We start from the raw sequence: 21,746 nt of genomic DNA on the forward strand, positions 1-21,746 counted from the left end.
CAATAGATTTTATAAATATTTACAAGACTAATCAATATGCCAATGACTTCAACCAAGTTGATGATGAGAAAGCTGAGGGACTGTTGCACTAGAATATGATCTTGGTTCATCAAGAAAAGTGAACTGTTAATATATATTCAATATTCAGCATAATTATGTTTCCTTGTAGCCCTTTCATTAATAATCGCAAATTTCCCTATAAAACTAATAATCTCTTAAGCCTAAACAAAAGACAATAGTTTATAATTCACCCATATTTCACCATAGAAACCTCTGGTCCTACATTAATTTAAATGAGTTCCAAATGAGTGTAAATTTTTATACAAGTGCTCTTCCATTTTTGTAAACACTTCAGTGGTTATGTTTCTATAGGAAATAAAGTGAGTTATTTGTATCCATCCAATTGCATCCAACAAGTGACCTAAACTAGGAAAGGTAAGCAGTGTGGGTAAGGACCAAACTGTGCTCATCTGTTTCAAGTCCTAACATACTTGGTTTGGAGTAGAAGTCGATTCTATGAAAGAATAATACAAAATATCTGACTCTATTTGTTTAACACAGTAAATCCTCCAGGACTGATGTTGAACTACAAATGTGACCCTATTATTTAAAGAATATTTATATCTTAGTTATAACTTTGAAAGCATTATTCAAGTGTAAATATAGTAAATATTTAACTGAATAAATCTGGTATTTCTAATAATAGATAACATGGAATGGTAAATACATTTTACCTTAATATTTTATTAATTAGTTCACCCTTAAATCCATTGTGAAATAGCTTTATAATAAGAATAGTAAATGCTTTATTATTATGATAACCTATAGCACGGCTTATTGATGAGTGGTTAAGTAACAATAGCAGCTATTATTATGAGTTTTTATTTCTCCTTCTCCTTCCATTCATCATGGTTTTTGCCCCTCGCCGTGGACAGAAGTCCATTCTTCATAGAATGTCATTCACTGTAAATTAAACCCAGCCTTCTAAATCTCTCTGAAACTTATCTAGCTAGAGGGTGATAACTTACATGGCCAACAACTTCATGTCTAGAAGTCATTAGATGAAAATATTATCAAAGTCAGGAAAAGTATGTACTGTTCCATAGGTTCCTTTTCAAAATTTCTTCAAATCCAAAGAATTTTATGGTTAGAAATTTGATGGAGAAGTATTTTTTCATATTGTAACTATTGCAGCAACAGGTGTGCTGAACCTAAAATTCATGTTTTCTAGAAGCCAAGTCCCAAACTCACTGCCATGGAGTCAATGCTGGGATGCAGTGACCCCGTGGGTATCTGAGAGCGGAATCATTACACAGGAGCAAAAAGCCCAGTCTTTGTCCCTCAGTGGCTGGCGGCTTTGAACTGCCGACCAGTATGTAACCACTGCAAACCAGGGCTCGCCATATAGGTGGCTTGTATTCTTGTCAACAATCCAAAGGACATATCTAATGTGTCTAAATGGTATGTATATAATCAACAGAGGCTTAGGTAACATGTAGAGCACATGTGTATGTGCATAAGTGTACACACAGATACACATAAGTGGGAAATATACAGGATAAAAAGCAACTCTTCTACATTTTCTAAACAGCTTACATGTCAAAAGAGATTACTGTATATACTCAAGTATAAGCGGACTTGAATATCAGCCGAGACACCAAATTTTAGTACAAAAACTGCATTAAAATGTGCTGAAAACTCAGCTTACACACAAGTATATACAAGTATATAGTAGTCCATGGCTAAAAGAAGGGTAGACATTCATATGTAAATGAATCCTGCCTTGTGATATAACTGAGTTTGCAGGAAGCATCGGAAATCTAAACTGGTGACAAGTGGAAATCAATTTATGAAAGCTAATAATAAGAATAACGTTACCTGAGAATACTCACACCCCAAGTAAAATATTTACCTGTGATTTTAAAAATGTAATCTAGTGAAGAAATTTACATAGAGATAAATTATAAGAGGTTTATGCATTAATAAACATTCTGAAATCCCTGTTTTGGTGATCTCTAAATTTACAGTAAAAGTTGTAATAAAAAGACCAACTAACTATACAAAATTATTTTTCATCTAGAATTAGGTGGTATGAACTATGAGCCTGAGATGTTAAAAAAAAGTGAACTTGACACCTTTGTAGCCCTCATAAAGATGGTGAGAGGAGACTTACAAGAAAAATACTAAATATAGACTGGTATCATCCCAACCTAAAATTGCTATATTCAACTCAATAAAAAGTGACATAGGAAAGAATGCTCATGAGAAGGAAAATATTCAGCAGAAATGTCAAAAAGAACTTCTTAAAGGAAGAATAAAAATTACATGGCAATTCTACATAAACTAGCTTGTGAGAATAAAGTCACTGCAGTTAGTCATAAGGGAAACACACCACAATGATTGTAGGGCCTTTAAAAGGAGGAGCTACATTCCTACCTGCCTCTCATCAGGCTTGCCCGTGGGCATGAAAATGCAACAATAACTAAAGTGTGGAGAATACCTAATTTCCTCTTACTTAATCTCTAGAAAGGAATAGGGTGCTATCAATCCTGATACTATCTTTCAAATAGCACCGAAAGAAGGAGCTAGAGGGATAACACACTCACACAATTTCATAACTGTTTCTTTGTCATCAGTGTAATAAGAGGTTTACATAAACAACTATTCTCAATTTCCAAAGTGTTCCTTAGTTGCTTTTTAACCCTAGAAATATTCAATCAGCACCCTTTCTCTAATTCTTTGAATTCTACATGAAAATATCTTGACTATATTTATCTATGAAAATAGGATATAACCGAGACAGGCTATTTTCACACTGAGAACCTAGAAATGTAACACTATATAAATAGAACTGGTGTTATAACTGCGATGATATTTACCACTAATAACAAATCACTTGAAGTGTTATTAAATCAATACAGTGAAGTGGTGACGGCGGAAGCAGCAAGAGGCCCATGGTGACAGATAATGCATAACCAAGTCAGAGCAGCTGACAACCAAATCTGCTTCTCTCAGCTCCAAGGAAGCTGCATGGGTCAGTGCAGCCCTGCCTCGGCGGATACGTTCCTCTGGGTGGGGAACACTAAATGCTCTTCACCATCCAACTTGGTAGAGAAAGCTTTGCTCAGGTACCAAGGATACATTCTCGTGCAAGTTCTAGTAGAAACTCAATACGCATGATTTCTCGATGGGATTCGGCACTTCCTATACAGGCATGCCAATAATAATGAGGAGAAGGAGTAGAGGCAAAGGAGGAAACATTTGGAGATAGTTCTTTTGAGGGTCTAGGCTGCTTGACGTCTGTCGGGTAGCCACAGTGTGGCATCTTGCATGTTGCAGTGATGTTGGAAGCTACAACAGTGGTATTTCAAATACCAGCAGGGCCATGCATGGCAAGAGACTAACAGACTAAGACAGTCTAGAAAGGAGAACCTAGCAAAACTGGCCAGTGAAAAGTCTAAGAATAGGAGTGGAAACATTCGATAATACAGTGCTGGAAGATGAGTCCCTCAGGTAGGAAGTCATATGAACGATGACTTAGAAAGAGCTCCCTACCACAGTAGAACTGACCTCAACAGTGCAGGTAGAGTGAAGCTTTCAGGACTTTCAGCTGCTGGTGTGGCGTGACTCAGAATGAGAAGAAACAGCTACAAACATCGGTTAACAATCAGAACACAGAATATGCAAAGTATAAATCTCGGCAGGGTCAAGGTCATCAAAATCTAAATAAAAATCATTACAACACATCCTAGGTTTTAATGAGTTGAAATGAATGGTCCGATAATGGGCATTATAAATGGGCAATCAAATGATGTGATACTGTGTTCTCATCAAAAGAAACATTTCCAAATATTGAATATAACACTGTAAGTGATATAATATCCATATGCCTACAAAGAAAACAAGTTAATATGGTCATTATTCAAATTTACATACCAACCACTAATAGCAAAAATAAATGATTGAAGATTTATACTAACTCCTGTGTATGAAATTAATCAAATACACAATTAAGATGCCTGGATAATTAATCACTTACAGTAAAATTTGAAAACAAGGAAGAAAGACTAGCAGTTGAAAATATGGTCTTGGCAATAGTTACAATGCTGGAGATCTTACAATGAAATTTTAAAAGTCTATTGATTTATTTCCTGCAGTTACCTGTTTACAACAACATAAACCATGACTGTGTATATGGACTTCATCAGAGGCAATACACAGGATCGGATCAACGACATTTGGGGGGAAGATGATGTAGAACCTCAATATCATTAGTCAGAGCAAAGTCAGGGGCCAAGTGCAGAACAGAGAACCTAATGATCACATGAAAGCTCATCTGAAACATGTTATCAACAGAGACTAATCCATGGGGGAAAAAAACAATATCTTTGGTAAAGCAGGGAATCAGCAAAGATACTCGGTGAGATAGATTGAGGGAATGGTTACCAATGGGTTAGAAATAAACCTTGTGGGATCTGACAGTACTCCATTCTGTTGTCCACAGGATTTCTGTGAATCAGAACCAACTCAAAGCGCCTTCACGATAAACAGTCAATGCTGAAACTGATGAAAATGAAAGCAAACCCACAAAAGCCAAATGATGCTCTTGAGTATAAGCCAACCGAAGTTAAGAGCAGGGGAAAGGTCAAGCCATTTACCCCGCATAAGAGTCACAAACTCAATAACAGACAAGGGCAGTTCTACCCCATCCCATAGAGTCCCCAGGGGTCAAAATGTACTTGATGGTAGTGAAGTTTGTATATTTGTTTGTTTGTCTCTTGGTATTTAAGAGACAATCTCAAGAATGGATTTACAGAATTAAACATTAAAAATCAAATGAGTTTTGAAATTGTAACATACATGAAGAAAGCAAAAGGTCACTAAAAATACAGGAAAGCAAAAAAATTTAGAGAGACTCTAAAATTAGTGTTTGAATACAAAATAGCTAAAGCGGATATAAGACATGATGAAGTAAACAAACTGAGCCAATAATTTCAAAATGTGGTTACAGGAGACAAGGCCTAATAACAAAATGTACAAAGACCTGGAATTTGCCAACCAAAAAAGATGAATATATTTAACATTTATCAAGCTGGAATAATTGAATAAAAATATTCAGTACTTGAGTTCTACTACTGAAGGATTAGATATGCAAACTAGTCAATGACAAAGAAAGCGACACAACAACAAAAAAAAAAGGAACACAGATTACCAAAAAGAACTAGTTCAAGAGGAAGCTCATAGGGCCACTACCAACTGTACTGAAGGAAAAAGTCTGCACGACCCTGCAGGCACTGGTGAAAAATAAGGCTTAGAGAATCACCGACTGCCGAGTGAGATCATTTGCTAAAGCAGTGCAAAGCTGGAGCTGTTCATTTATTGATGCTAAGAAACTGTGAAGACAGAGAGTTGGTCAGTGGACAGGGATAAATGCCTCGTGTGACCATTTCAAAGAATATTGATTTTTAAAAGTTGTGGAAATAATAATATATATATAGTTTTGCTGAAAAACATTCAATGCAGGTGCAGCAATCTATCCCTATGGAGCTGTCCGAAATTCAAACCATATACAAAAGAGGATTTGGAAAGTTAGATATCATTAGTAATATCAGATGGATCAAGGCCCAAGACAGAGAATACCAGAGAGATGTTTACCTGTTTTTGTATTGACTTTTGAGATGATAACAAATATGGATAACATGAGTAACAGGATTTCTAGAACACTTGTGCCCATGTAGAATTTAGACATAACATCTGATTGTATCTTTTCAGGATACGTGCTCAAATGTACACTGAGCATAGACTTCAGCAACCTGGACTAGGTGAAGAAGAACTTGCTATCAGAAGTGGAGGAAGACTCCTTAGAAACCTGCTGTATGTGGTGCGGGGGATTAGACCAGCTATCCCGCATCAAGCTGGGTTTGAACTGAGGCGTGCGGATGAACAGAAAAGAAAGAGCTATGTACAAAGCATGGGATCGGGAGGACTCCAATCTGATGGACTGAAGTCTCAAGTATATTTGAAGTTTGGTTTATATACTCTTCTTACACAAGGGAATTGGTTACAAAACAAACATCAAAGAACTTAAACATTCTTAAACTCTTATCTATGCAAATGTTACTTAACTAGTCACAGTTTCTTAACTTTGGAATAATAAAAGCACTAGGTTCAAAGACAATCACGCGGATATGCAAGATTCAAGAGAGCCTCAAAGAGATCTTAAATAGCTGAGTTATCTCTCAATGCTTTTAGCAGCAAAGTCACAAACAACAGTCACTTTGCAAAGCTTGTCTGCAGAGACACAGAGGAGCAGGGGACTAAATAGTCACCCATTAATAAACACCTTGATCAGCCAGATACTTCCCACAATGCGGATGACACAAGCTTGGTCATCTTTTAAGTGAAGAGAATTTGAAGCACTTACAAATGGAGATCTCAGACTGCATGCAGCCTCCAATACGGAATACAGTCAACATAATGAACACAAAAATCCTCATAACTTGACTAATAAGCAACATCATGATAAATGGAGATGAGATGAATGTTTCAAAGGATTTCATTGTATTTTGGACCTGTAAATAAAGCCCATCAAAGCAGCCATTAAGAATTCAAGTGATGTATTGGACCAATCTGCTTCAAAACCCTCTTCACAATATAAAAAATAAAAAGTGAGAAAATAAGGCATCGGACCCAAGCCACAGTATTTTCAATTGCCTCCAATTCATGCGGATGTTAAACTGATTAATAATGGCCAAAGAACGCATGCCTCTGGTATTGAGAAAGAATATTCAATACACCTCAGACTGCCAGAAAGGCTTGCCTGCGCAGGGTTGACTCTAAGTACCTACCTGGTGTGGTCCTGGTTTGCTGCCTCTTGGAGCTGGAGTGCCTCAGGTCTGGAGCTGATGGGAGAATGGGTGCTTTTTGCACTAGGAGCCATAGAGGCATGGTGGTTACAGTTGGGCTGTGACCTTGGGGTTGACAGTTCAAAGCCAACAGACCCCTCCTTGGGAGAAAGGCAGGGCTTTCTACTCCCATAAACAGTTGAAGTATTGGAAACTCACAGTTCTACCCATCCCCATGGGGTCATTATGAACAGATATTGACTTGATAGCAGTGATTTTGGTTTGGTTAAAAAAGCTTTATAACATGGCCTGAGCAGGACAGAGTTTATCGGGGTGATCATGACCAAGATAAGTCAGGAATCAAAGAGGCTTGCCTGTGGATTTGGCTACAGAGAGGCAGTCATGGCCAAAGAACTGTGCCCTGAGCATGTCTGATCCTGATTGTACATCATAACTTCCCTCATAAGACCAAAACCATGAGGATAGTCTGTGAGTTCTGTGTGGTCCTTGCAACGAGTTATAAAACCTAGCTGGGAAATAGAAAGTGTCCTGTGAAGGATGGAGGCCTTGGCCAGTTGATGCTGATGATCGGGATTCCCTCTCCTCCTTGTAAAATCAGAGAATGACAGATGCCTTTTTCATCTTAGTGTTGACACTCTCTCTCCAGTACTCAAGGAGCTCTGGTATCACAGTGGTTACACCAGGAGTCTGGAGTTCCAAACCACTAGCTGCTCTGAGGGAGAATGAGAGGCGTTCTACTCCTGTAAAGAGTTAGTGTCTTGGGAATTCACAGGGGCAGTTCTACCTTGTCCTACGTCTGCATCAACACAATGGCAGTTAGTTTCTTTGCTTTTGTTTTTATTTTGGAGTTATATGAACTGATGTGTTAGTAGTTTGGAACCACCAGCCTCTCTGAGGGAGAAAGAGAAGGCTTTCTATGTCCATAAAGAGTTAGTCTTGGAAACCCACAGTGGGAGTTCTACCTTGCCCCCTAGGGATGCTGTGTCGTAACTGACTCCATGGGATTGAGTGGAGGTTGTTTGTCTTGGTCTCCAGTATGGTTTGGTTCGGTATCCATGATCTCCATTATGAGATAATGCTTTGTAAGTTATAGAGTAATATGTAAAATGAGTCTAAGAAAGCGAAAGAGATCAGCAGAACTGCCACAAACCTCACTGCCATTAGGTTGATGCAGACTCATAGCAACCGGGCCCTGCCGAACACAGACCTTCCCCTGTGAGTTTCCTTGACTGTAACTTTGGGAATAGAACTCCTCAAAGAAACTGGTAGTTTTGAACTGCTGACCTTGTGCTTAACAGTCCAACTTGTGATGTCACCAGGGCTCACACAGATCTGAGTCTGGAAAATAAATTCCAGATTAGTTCCCTCTCGAGATTCTACTTGATTCTCAGTGTTTCACACAGTGCTGGACCAATCAAGGTGCTAAGTAACAGGCACAGCAGCAGCTAGCCACGACGATGGCCCGAAGATGGTGGTCTCGGTGTATAGCTGCAGCCACTTGGTTTAGAACTTTGTCAGTGCCTGCTGAGCTAGGACATCTGTGAGCCCACATCCAAATCAAAATGTGAGCAAATAGCAGTGCTCATGACTGAAGCAAGAATTCTGATTGTGGGTGATATCTTCCCCATCATGATGCTTTTGAAAAGTCTATTAAACATATATGTAAACAGCTTATATGGGACCTCTCATTGTGGCTCAGTGAACACAAACACATGCACAGTGGTTTTTTCAAACAAATCAAAGTTTTATTTTAATCTCAATGATTGGGAAAAATGTTCATGCCATGAAATCAGGACTCAGGCAGTCAACACGATACTGGAAGAACACTGTGTTTAGAGAGGTGGGGGGGGAGGGGTGTCAAAATTACCCGGCATACACTCTGCGAGGGAACGCCAGTAACAAAACTCGACTGTATAATAAATTGCCCAGTATATTTCATTGTGAAGGATCATCACCTTTAGTGCTTTCTAAACAGGGGACCTAGGAGACTTTAATGAGGGCATTTGTTCCATCACCCTTTACTCAAATGATAGCTTTTCAGGGAGATCTTCTTGGACCCCGTACTTAACATTTCACACTCCACTCTCAGACTGCCTCAGCCACTTCACAGCATTATGCTCCCCTTCCCAGATTTGGTAGTGAACATATTCCGGTTTTTCCTTGTAATCTTTTTGTTTCTGTTTCTCCCACTAGGATACAACCATGGGCAGAAGGTTTTACTGAAGGAATCATGTAGTAGAGCCCTCTTTTCTGTGAATAAAGGAACCGAGTATCTACTTTCTCAATGAACTAAGAGGTTTGAAGCCAGATGACCCTCCTAAAGTTGAGGCAGGTAGAGGAATCTACCTGGACGCAAGCCTAAAACTCCAGGCAATGTTGGAATCGTATCTAATTGAAAACCAAGAAACACAGAACGACTCCTCGTCCCCAGATTAAAGACAGGTTTCTGTGGGTCAGATAAATAGGCCAATGGGACCTGGAGAGGTCTTATGAACAAGAGTAACGGAGAAGTCCCGCAGAGCCTGAATAACTAGAGCTGTCCCCAACCCACTGTGATTGGAGCCACTGCACCTGACAGTGACCATATAGGACGGCACAGAATTGCTCCTTAGGATGTCTGAAACTGTAGATCTTCGTGGGAGCAGACAGTCTCTTTTCTTACTCAGATCAGCTGGTAGGTTTGAAGAACAGGCTGTTTGGTGACCGGCTGACTGCTTCACCACTGAACTGCGAAGGCAATCCCTGTTAGAAGGCCCTAAGGAAGAGACACCTGATTGGTGGTAGTGCTCTTATATCAGTCAGGGACAGAGCAGACTGGCAGCCCTTTGTTCATCCTAGCTTGATGCCCAGATCGTGGCCAGAGCTGTTTCATGCCTAGGGCATATAAAAAAAAAAACAAAGAAGACCCTAAGGAGCCCAGTTGTACTCTGACACACACAGGCTCACCACGAGTAGAATCTTCATGGGAATGGGTTAAGGACATGTATGCGCTAGAGGATTTCAGGAGCAAGTCTAATGTAGGACTTTATTGTCAGGCTGGCACCATGAAGGAGGGCACTAGAAATTCAAGGAAAAGCAATTTTAAGAAGAAACCAAGGCTAGTTTTTTGAAGGCCGGCCATGTGACAATTTTTTTAAAAATGTTATGTAACAGCATGCTTTCCAATTAGTGTGTCCCAGTAATAGAAAATGAAACCTCAGCAAAACACAAATTTGCTGCCTTCTGAAGAATTACATGAAACGGGATTCCTGATGGAACTGAGTCCTACTTAAACCATAGATAGAAGTGGGAAAGTCTCCTTATGGCAAAGAGCTTTCTCCAGGAAGGAGGGGACTATCAAATTTATCTTTGTGACAGGCCCTTCCTTTATGTAAGCAATTTCTAATTTTCTCTTTGCTTTCGTCAAGGCAAGGCACAATGGCCCCCATTTCGTTTCTACTAAAGAAGTGCTCTCCTCTGAGGAGGAGTCTTGAGGTGACTTCAGTGTGTTCTCCCATTTTCCTTCTCTCTCTCCAGCCCCAGGGAGAGAAGACCCTGTGGCAAGGAATTGAGCCCTCAGGTGACTGCAAGGCCCCCACCCCACGCCCCCACACCCCATGTCACCCTCAGTGCAGACTTGTGAGAGATACGGAGTCAGAACCACTGGTTGAGGTGACCCCAGATTCCTAAATCCAGAATTATGAAATTATGAATTTTCCTTGTTGTTCGCCATGATGCCTGGGGCAGATAAGAGGAATCCCTGGAAGGGTGGGGGTGGGGGCTCAACATGATGAATGTGCTCAGTTGCTACCCAGAAGCTTGAAGTCTCAAGTCTACTTCAGGAGAGGTCTGCTGACGTGCTTCCCCAAACTTCAGACACTGAACCTTGAATGGGGTACAGGTCTGCTCTGCCACGGGCGCATCGTGAGTGAAAATTAACATGTTCGCATGAATGTATGTAGGTCAAACCTAGAGCAAAACAAGAACTTCAATGGTGACTCTCATTCTGGGGCTAGTATACATAAACATAAATTGGCTGTTTATCGAGGCACCTTTTAATCGGCATCCTCCGTCTTCCCCAGGGGCCTTGCAGGATAACTTCCCCGCAATTGTGATATTCTTTGGCTACTTTGGAGCCCCTGGTGCATAGTGTGTGAGGCAGTAGGGTCCTACATGCAAAGTTAGCAGTTGGCAACCATCAGCCTCCCAGAGGACGAAAATCTCTATTCCTGTAGAGATTCACAGTGTCCTAAACCCACAGGGACAATTCTACTATGTCCAACAGTGTCCCTATGAGTTGGAAGGAACTCAATGGCATCGAGTTTGGTTTGGGGTTTGGTGTTCGCGCTGTTTGATCCCACTAAGTTCTGCCTCATGGAAACTCCATGTTAAACTAAACACAGCTGCCCCTCCTGTACCATCCTCACCATCATTGCTGGTCAAACCCACAATGTCAGACCATCGCCTTACGGTACACTTACCGATTGTGCCCAAATCTTTAGAAAAGGTGTTTGTAAAGACAGCTCTGCCATAGAATGCCACAACCACAACTGCGTGGTGTCTGTCCAATGGAAGACAATTATAGCACCTCTAAAGACAGAGTTGGGATCCCAGTTACCAACCATCGCCAAACCAGGTGTGCTTGGCTGAGCAGTGACTCAGCCGGAGCTTCGGTCAAATGTGAAATGACACTGCTCTTTGACAAATGGACCTCAGAGTGTGTGCAACAGCAATGTGTCACCAATGTTGGTAAGAAACAATTGCTTCTTATGTGTAAAATGCAGATTATATCCAACCGACCAGAGTAAACACTGAGATTCTTAATTTTCAACATGTTACTGCCTAAGGCCCATAAACCACAGAGTTACTTCACTTCCTTCTGTTGAGCAGATTCCAACTCACGGTGACCCAATGAGCAGAGTAGACCTGTCCCTGTGGATTTCTGAGACTGTAACTCTTTACGGGAGTAGAAAGTTGTGTTGGTCTCGGGGGACTAGAGAAACATATTCATTGACAGTCATATCTGTGTAAGAGAGAACTTTATATCAAAGAGCAATTGTACATTAAGAAAACATCCCAGCCCAGTCCAGGTCAATTTAATAAGTCCAATATTAGCCCACATGTCTGTTACAAGTCTATAAATTCTTCTTCAGACTCATGCAGCACATGCAATGTCACCAAATGCAGGAAGAAAGATCACAGGCCAGTGGCTGGAAAGTCTAGTCAATCCAGTGGCGGTGGAGGCCTCTCAGCACTGACGTGGGTCTCCATGTGGCTCTTCCACTTCCAGGGCTCTGGCTCTATCCCCATGTAGCTCCATGTGGCTTGTCAACAGGAAAGTCTCACATGGAGTGGGTGTACCTGACCTCCAGTAAACTATTTATATCCGTCACACAGTCAAATGTGGCCATCAAGCTGCGACCTGATTGACAGGCTAGACTCCACCCTTTTTGGAAATTGGCACAATTATGTAACTGCCACAAAAGTCTCAACTTTCCCCTGAAGAGCAATGGGGCATTTCAAACTGCTGACCTTGTGGGTAGCAACATGAGGTAGCAACTATGTGGGTAGCATAGTGCATCGCCCACTATACTACCAGGGGACTGTGGAAACCTCCCTCAACACGTGGCAACCTTATAATCAATGGAACAAAACAATACTTCGTGCTGTGATATCTCCATGGTTTGTTCTGAATTTTGAATCGCAGTATTTTCATTAGCTGAGATTTAGAAGTAGACCACCATGCATGATAGTTAGATTCTGTGTCAACATGGCTGCCCCAGGATTCTCATTTTAGCAGCAATCCCCCATGCTGTGATCTAAGATAAAGTAATCAAAGTTCATGAAGGGATCCCAGTCAGGGGACCAACTAGCTAAGGGAAGATTAAGTTGGAGTGCAAAAACCCTGATTAAGTCAGATCACAGTCATTAAGATGTTTCCTCCAGGGTCAGGCCTACTTAACATGTAAGTAGATGCTGTAGCAAACTTCCTAGCTTCTTGTTGGTCTGGATCCTGCATCTGGGTTGTTGTGCTCATTTCTGGCCTTTAACCAATGGCCTGCCATACTGCCTGCTAACCATGGGAGTCATCCATCCTACCTTGTCATCTGACAATGCATCTGGCCTATTTACATCAAAGGAAATGTCTCAACTTCCAGAGTACTGAAAATCCTTGCCCAGTCAAGTTGACACAAAACCTAACTCTCGTACCAGGTTTTTCTGTCTACAAGGTCTTCCTTTGTATTCTTGTCTTCGTCTGCAGGCTCTGCTGAAACCTGATCGTCATCATAGCCACACTGAAGCCTTCCTTGCTAGACGAGTGATGGCTGGAAATGAAATGCATTGGCATGACCTGAAGTGGGTGTCCTACGTGAAATCAGAATTCCTACCACTGACACCTGTTTTCATCCATGGAAGTCACGGAAGTCCCCGGGTGATACAAGAGTTAAAATTAGACTCAGCTGTCAATTAAAATGGCTGAAGGTTGAATCAACCCAGAAGTGCCGTATAGAAGAAAAACCTGGAGATTACTTTTGAAAAATCAGCCATTGGGAACTCATGGAGCACAGTTCTCTTCTGACAAATATCAGGTCACCAGGCATCCATCAATTTGGTTTTGTCACCACCACCAACTATGAGTCATAGCATGCTAGAAGACGTGAAAGAGGGATTGCCCTAGAAGGCACACAGAAAAGAGAAAACAGGATAAACAAAACCAAACAACCCTCTTGGACTTCACATGCCTACAGAAAAGATGACAGACGCTCCAAGTCACCATTATTTGGGGTTTATTTCCTGTGTTACTGTGTTACTGGATATATCGAGTCAAAAACTTACATACAAGAAAACAGGTGAAGTCACCAAGTGACTTCAGATGGTGTTCTTGTTAAAAATATGTCTATCTTTCCCTAAGGCTGCCTCATGAATGATCCTGTTTCAAGAGATATGACATGCCTCATCTTAATATAAAGGGATGAAGAAATCTCTAAGCATTTTGGCAGACAGACAACATTTTGGAGCTTGAGCCAAAGAGATTTTAATGAACTATTTTTAAATGAAAGGAAAGGCTTGAAGCAAAATATGCCTCTCTATGAAACAAAATTTAAGCTTATTTGTTACCATGACAAAATATATCTTCTTCCTCCCTCATTGCTGAGACAGAGCATAGGAAATCTACAATTTAAAAAATTTCCTTGTACAACAAAAGGTGCTTCCCCTATGTAAACTATTTTTATTGTCATCATAAGCTTTCTCCTTTATTTTAAAAACATAAACCCAGCACATACAAAAACACAGACCAGGTTCATTAAACCTGGAAGTAGTGGAGATTTCTCCTTGTCTTTCTCAAAAGAATATTTAAACTTGATTATGCATTTGGCATCATTTTCCCTGCTCCTTTTAGATCATTTATAGTAGTTGTCATCCTCATCCATAGAGCTGATATGGCATTGTGCAGGATAAGCCTAAACAAGCAGGTTCTCACCATCACTGTTAATTACAGAGAACCGCTTTGCCTCTCATTTTGAGAGAGCCTTTGTTCTCCATTTCCCTTAAACATAAATAAAGGAGCATTATATTGCATGTTTCTCCAGTCCAATTCCACTGGATCTCGCTTCTGCTGCCTTTAATGGTGACACCGGAGGTGTCTTTTTATGTTTCAATCTTCGTTTAACTAAATTCAAAAGAATAAAGTACCTATAAAATTACGATCACTGATTAATATCAAATCAGGCTAAATGCAAGTAAGGAGCTTAATATAGCAAAAATAAAGTGATGCTATTTATACCAGAGTTTTCAGTTAATTTATGTTATTTGAACCACTGATTGCCTTCAGAGAGGCAGATCTAGAAATGCTTCCAATAAATTGCTGCGTTTCTCAAACAAGCTGGTCTGTGGCTGGAGTTTGGTGGCTCGCAGCCTAATGAGAACGAATGGCTTACAATCTTCCAGGACTGACCCTCTTAGTCATTCATCCTCTCCATCGACTAGGAAACTGCTTCAGAGCTACAAGGTCACACACCCTTACCACAATCAGTCTGCCTAATGATGTGTCACCAGGTGTCCCCTAGTTCAAAGGTGTGTTGTAAGGGCAGCTCCTAGTGTTGAAGTATGGCTACACGTTTCTGAAGAGGATCTTTGTCATGGTATCAAACAAATGAAAAAGTCAACTTCTTTACGGAGCCATTTGCACTTTAAAGAGGCAGTAAGGATACACATTTTACTTTCATGTGATTGGAAGGGGTGGGTAAGAAAAAAAAGAAAATATCAGAAGTTCCTTTCTCCCCAAAAGCTTAATGACAGGCTGTCTTACTTATTCAGAAGGTAACTTTTTTACAGACTATATTTAACCCCGGAATCTTAAATAAACTATTTGCTTATGTTGTGATCTTCTTGTCTGACCCTATCCAGGTACCATTTCAGAGTGGAAAATGAGACATAGGTCAAATCACAGCATCTATTAACATATTAATGTGTCAACAGAAATCCATGCCACTCTGGTAATTATCTAGGCAGCTCATCTAAATAATTTTTATGTTAATTGCTAATTAAAGAAAATTAATGGTAAAAACAAAATTGAAAATAAAAACAGGGATGAACTATAAAACATAATGAGGTAATTTATGTCTAGTTAAATAGCTTCACACAAATTTTTCCCTTAAATAACCAGTCATTACTTACCAATAAGCTGAAAAATCAGTGGCAACACCGGTTTCTGCAGAGTGGAGCATACCTAACAGGGCCCCTCAGAAAACCAGGTCTTCCTCTCAATTGTGTCATCCAATCACCTCACTGTCCACATCTGGCTTGGTTTCTGCTTGGTGGCTCATTCTGTTGCACAGTTCAGAGTCAAGTTTATGTACTAATTTCAATCTTCTCCAATTACTAAGAGTCCTAGGGACTCTTACCATTAATCAAATCATAGATACCATAAAGCACTGCCACAAAAATAAAATTCAAATCATGTATATGTCTGTGAACTTATGAGATTCTTATTTTTCAAAATCCACCTGAAATTATGTGTCAAAAGAATTTTACTATAACTTTAGATACTTTACAGTAAAAATAAGTTCATTTACCAGAGTACTATTTTCTTTAAAACGTAAGACGATAATTTTTCCATAGCATGTAATATAATGATGTTTTGAAATAAGAGGGGGAAATAATGCATAGTGTAGTTGACTATAAGTTAATTAAAAATCACACAATCTAACGAGAAAGGAAAATTTATCTCCACTCTAACAGGAATTGGCTTTTTAAAAAACAAACATACTTTGTATTGTTAATTAGGCGAGGGTTTACAGAGCCAATCATCAGTTTTTAATTCATATGCATCTTTTCATCGAATTCACTGCAATTCCTTGAATATACCATCACTTATCCCACACCCTGCCTGTTTCCTGTTGTCATGCCTCCTACCCTAACCCTTCTGAAGTCGTTTATCTAAAGGGTTGATTATATTGTTCCCCTTGTAGAGCTACTGGTTACCTGACATTTGAGCTATCCAGGTGGGTTCAGTTCCCAAACGGAAGGGTAACTAAGGGCCAAAGTCTTAGGGTTCTGCCGTCTCTATGAATTGTAGTGTAATCTTTTAAATTACTCTACCATATATACACGTGTATAAATCAAGCTTTTCAGCACATATTTATTGCAGTGGTGATAGTCAGGTGGGTTTATACTCAAGTCTATACGGTATGTTCTTTGAAACCTTTTTCCACTGATTCATAATCATGTATTCATTCAAGTGTATCCATGTGTTTATACCTACATTTGCTTTCAGAATTATCCCTACAAAAACTTTAAAGGAGATGCTCAGAATGTCTGATTTACAAATGAGAAATCTCTGTGGTTTGCTGAGATTAGGAACTGAACCAGGATGAAAACTCGTGTAAGTAGAGGCCATGGGATTAAAATACCAGTTTTGTATATTTCCAAACTCATGCTCCTTGACAGTGTGAACCATTCAATAAACACTTTAAAAGTAAGAAGCTTCCTGCTGTTAATCAAAACTAGTAATCACTTCTCATTGTTGAGACCTTCTGTTGAACACAAAAGGAAGTAGACATTGTTAACATTTCCCAAAAGCATTTTATTAAGGTTTCATGTATCACATATGTAACACTCACAACCATATATATACATGCATTTTAGTACATCGATTAACTACTGTTTTCTGAGTTCCTATCACATTCAATGCATTGGACTGGACATGGTAGTTTAGCAATTAATAAAATTAATTTCCTTTAAAAATGTGAGTTTTCCTGATTATAACTAATGATTTACTTTTAAATGCAGCATCCATCCAGAAGAAAAATAAACAAGAACATTTACAGGCATGTCAGTGATTTTTAACATTATGACACAAATTAATATTCATATTATTTTTACAAATAGAGCTTTGATTCAATTCACCAATGAATGTAAACTGAGTCACGTGACAAAGGCCTTGCAGAATGTGAACAGTGAGGAGAAGCTTGTAGCTCTGACTAGAAGTGACTGTAAAGTAGCCTGCACATGTGATGCAGAGCAACCAGGCTGGGAAAGTCCTGGAGCAGGGAAAGGACCCTCCGTGAGCCAGAGACACGACACGACTGCACAACAGTGGGCACAAACACAGCAGTGCGTGTGAGGATCGGGCAAGACCAGCCAGGGCTGTGTTCTATTGCACATTGGGTCCCTCTGTGTCGGAACCCCTCGAGCGGACCTATCAGGAAACACTTAGAATACCAGGGGCAGTTTAATGTGGGTAATATTGACCCTCTGCTACACTGTAAAATGCAACCCCTGTAGTTGTTCACCGGGTACTTGGAAACAAGACTACACTAACATTTGATTACAGTAAGCAAACAGACATAGTCATGCGCAAATCACAAGACATTTGACAGGTAACAAAAACAAACACTTCCAGAATAATGATATAATATTGCCAAATAAACCAAATATGGAAATCTACAGGAGTTTCTAACAGGGCTCTCACTAACAGGGCCCTGTATGCAGCCATACTCTGCAGGGGTAACAAAACATTCCAAAACATTCCTCTCTGAAGGACAAGAGAACCTTTGCTTTCTTTTTCATGGTTGTAGGCCTCAAATGGGACAGACACCAGTGATTTCGGGAAAATGCTTCATTCCCACTAATACACATATGAATGAATAAAACAAAGGGGAATGTATAAATAAGTGTTTTCCCACAAATGGCTTTGTCTATTACAATTACATATTTAATAGAGATGCTTTGTCGCCACTCAGAGCCAGTGATCATGAAGATCGCCACCAGGATGAGCAGGGCTTCTGTGGTGTTAGGACACAGAGCTGCAGGAGTCAGAGGGAATGGATGGCACATGAGAGCAGCATGCCTATTAGTAAGAGTGCGCTTTGAGTATTGTCAACGTTCCATTCTTCAAACAAAATTACTGAGCTGAACAATGGTTTACCATTGGACTCCAAGAAGAAATAGGTCCTGGAATTTCATTAATATTGAACTAGCAAATCAACAGAAACCTTCTAAATGCATTTGGGGTTCATTTATTATCCAGGTTAAAAGTAATTCATTGCTGGAAACTTTTTTTCCAAGCAGTTAAAGCAGCTCATTTCAGATTAGAAAATATTTTTAATTAAAGCCGTATGCACTTCAACAGCAGGTTCTGAACTATAACTGCAATGGTAAGCAAAGATTTCATTAACTCCCTCTAGAAGTCCCAGATTTAGGAATATCTGCTATAATTAGAAAAATTAAAGCTACACTTCAGAATTAATTGAAATTATTAAAGTGCTCACTCTTGCATTATTTACAGCAAGAAATTCACCAAGAAGCATTTTCTGCTTTCTCCCGTGTGATTCTACAGTGTATATTAATAACTTCATATGATTTCTATGGAAACATTGGCAGTTTCCATGTGGGCCTGCTGCAACCTTTCCTGTTATTTTGATTCTCTGAACAGTTTCCTACCAACTCTCGTCTGGGAAGCAAGAGAGCTAATGCATCCCTGATGGATTGTTGTGAAGCAGGACGGAGGCATTTGCTGCCCTCATCAAATGCGCCAGCAGGCTGCACCGGGAACTTAGCGAGAGCTACCAGAAGACATCACTGGGATGGCGTGGCCAGAGTCCTTTCCTGAAGTTCAGTTTTCCAAAGCAAGAACATTTTACAACACCTCAAGAGGCTTTTTACTCACACCGACTCAATGATTGCAATATGTCTTTCTTTTATTTCACCTTTTAGGATTCTCTAGATTCGAAGACAGTATATTCAGTACATAAGTCTTGGGAAGTCTGAAGTTCTTAGCACCAAGATCTGCTTGGTGCACACTGAGACTCCCAACATGTGCACTACCATGGACAGAGCATGATAGGAAACTATGAACACTTTAACATGCTGTATTTTTGAGAATTTTCCGTGTGGAAAACTATGCATATTTATGCAAAAGGTCAGTTGCACTCTCGTCCAGCATCTTAGAGGAGGGTGAAGTTAACTCAGTTAAGTTGTATCTTGACCATAACAATCTGTAAGAATCTTGCATTCATCACAAAGGGACCTCAATTTTCTGATGATATTAAGGAGATGGGGCAGGATTTGTTATTTGTTTGTTAACATAACAATATAGAGCAAAATATCTACAGTCCTTATTTAAGAATAAGACAAGATGTAAGAGAGGAAAACAGGAGAATGTAAACCAAGTTTTGATAAAAGGGAACCTATGGGGTGGTGGAAAAGTGGAGGGGCAGCGAAAAAGGCAGCACTCAAGGGAACGGGCTGGAGCATAGAACAGCGTGAGGATGGCGCAGTGCTTCATGGTGGTGTGCAGAGGGTCTCTGTGAGTTGGAGCCAACTCAATGGCACCGAACAATGGTGGAAAATGCTACCATCCTCTTTCAATAACAGTGATTGCTACAGTTTAGCTAGGTCTATAACCACTCAGCTATGAGCTGCTTTTCTCAGCTTCCCAATCAGCCAGGTCTGACCACGGGGACCACCTTCAGTGTGCTGGGAACAGAAATGTCCTGAGATCACAGAAATTCCCCCTGAAAATCAGACGAAGACCATGCCTAGAAGATGCTCAGCAGCTGGAGATCAGGAGCATGTGTCCGGGAATGCCTTGGTGACAGTAAGCACATCAACCTCTGGGGGATGAACACCACTTATTGTAGACCTCTTACCTGAGAAACAAAATTTTACTTGAGTGCAAATATTTTATTTCGTGGTCACTTGGCAATTATAGTCTAGTCTATAATGTAAACTTGAGATATAATGAAAGTCAAATAATCATACATTAATTTACTGGATTTTTTGTTGTGTTTGGGGGCAATATAGTATTTGGGTCAACTAGCCCTGTAAACATACTTGTATTATATCAATTAGGGTAGAAACCAATATGTTGTTGTTGGGTTTATATTTTTAATTGGTTTTCCTATGGGAAAAATACAAACAAAAACTTCTTGCCAAGGTAGATTTTTCCATATATTTTTCAGTTTGTTCATGGATAGTTTGAGAGTTTCCAAAATAGTCCACTTTTTATTTGGTTGCTTATTCAATCAGAAATTTCAATTTTAACATTTTTCACAGACTGAAGTTTAATCCATCTTCAAAAGCCAAGCCATGTTGGCCTTCATTTCTATGAAGCTTTTTGTTATTTGGTACCAATAGCAGAACACCTTGAGTCTCTCCTCTTCTGTTCCAAAATATTCATCCTTCCTACGCCTTTCAACCTCCTTCACAAGCTGGATTCAATACCCTTCAGCTTTACTTTCTGAGTCAAAGAAGCATGTGGATTTCATTGATTCTATATAGCGCAGAAATTGTTTAACATGGACAATATCAACAGTTCCATAGTCACCCCATTCCTTGGACTTTTGGTCTATAGATAAGATTTTGTGCAACAATTTCCAAAGGCAATTAAAAATATAGAGATGTTTCCATGTGACTACATGATTTCTTTGATCTGTAAATATATGATTTTAAATCCTGAACTCACTTCCCTAAGACAAATCCAATCTGATCAACTTATTCAAATCATTATATAGGAAAATTTCTTGTAGAATAATTTCTGCTAGATGATTCCAGATAAAAGCAACCATATAGTATATAAATACCCTATAGCCCTTCAGGGGAAAGTGTTTAATATAATAAAAGTACAGCAACGCATTACATACTTGTTTCCATATTTGATTTGCAGTACTCTCTTCGAGACAGATTTCATGTTACAATCTGTGTGCCACGGGGTAACTACTCACTCGCCATATGCAACAGATGTTACAGTAGCAGCTCCAGCAAAGCCATCCTGGAGCACTGCCAGGCTGTCAGAGCAAAGCATGTGCCTATGGGGGCTGGGCACTAGAAAGAAACCCCACACAGTTCCAGGATGGTGAGCCAAAAGGAGGCTGACCACTTCAGACTTGGCAGGAGAAGCACAGCATAAAATTTTAGTAGTGATCATAGCTTTGTATGGCAGCCACGGGCTACTGGGGAGAAACATCAAAAACTAATCAATTTGGTGTGCAGAAAGAATATGGTAGGTGGTTCATCCTGGGCAAAGCTACACCAAAACAGAGGGTCCTCTAGGTAAGCGCTCAACAATACGTTAGCCATCGGGTGGAAAGTATACCTCTCTGTGGCACTCTGAAATCAGACCCGAAATGAGCGTCCGAAGGACACACGTATTTGCTACAAGCGTTGCACTCTCATGGAGAACACAGCTACACAGCTACATTTTTCTATCTCATAAGCCTCTTAGAGTGTCTGATTCCAACTGAAAGGAGTTTACATGATTTTATGGGAGGACGTGTATTTAATTCATGGCAAACGATAAAGCTTAAATGTGAGTTTGCAACCCAGATAATGACTGTTCCTTTGAGTCACACCACATTAACAAAATATGACACTTTAAGAAATAAGAAATCATCTAAA

General features: G+C 39.9%; 1 non-coding gene across 1 annotated transcript; it reads left to right on the plus strand.

The window, feature by feature from the left end:
* Positions 1-9,603: 9,603 nt before the first annotated feature.
* Positions 9,604-9,753, plus strand: LOC142460627 (small nucleolar RNA SNORA48). Its single transcript, XR_012786799.1, has one exon. It is a non-coding gene; the product is annotated as a small nucleolar RNA SNORA48 (small nucleolar RNA).
* Positions 9,754-21,746: the final 11,993 nt, after the last annotated feature.

Source organism: Tenrec ecaudatus, chromosome 10, assembly GCF_050624435.1.
Source record: "Tenrec ecaudatus isolate mTenEca1 chromosome 10, mTenEca1.hap1, whole genome shotgun sequence".
Lineage (NCBI taxonomy): Eukaryota > Metazoa > Chordata > Mammalia > Afrosoricida > Tenrecidae > Tenrec > Tenrec ecaudatus.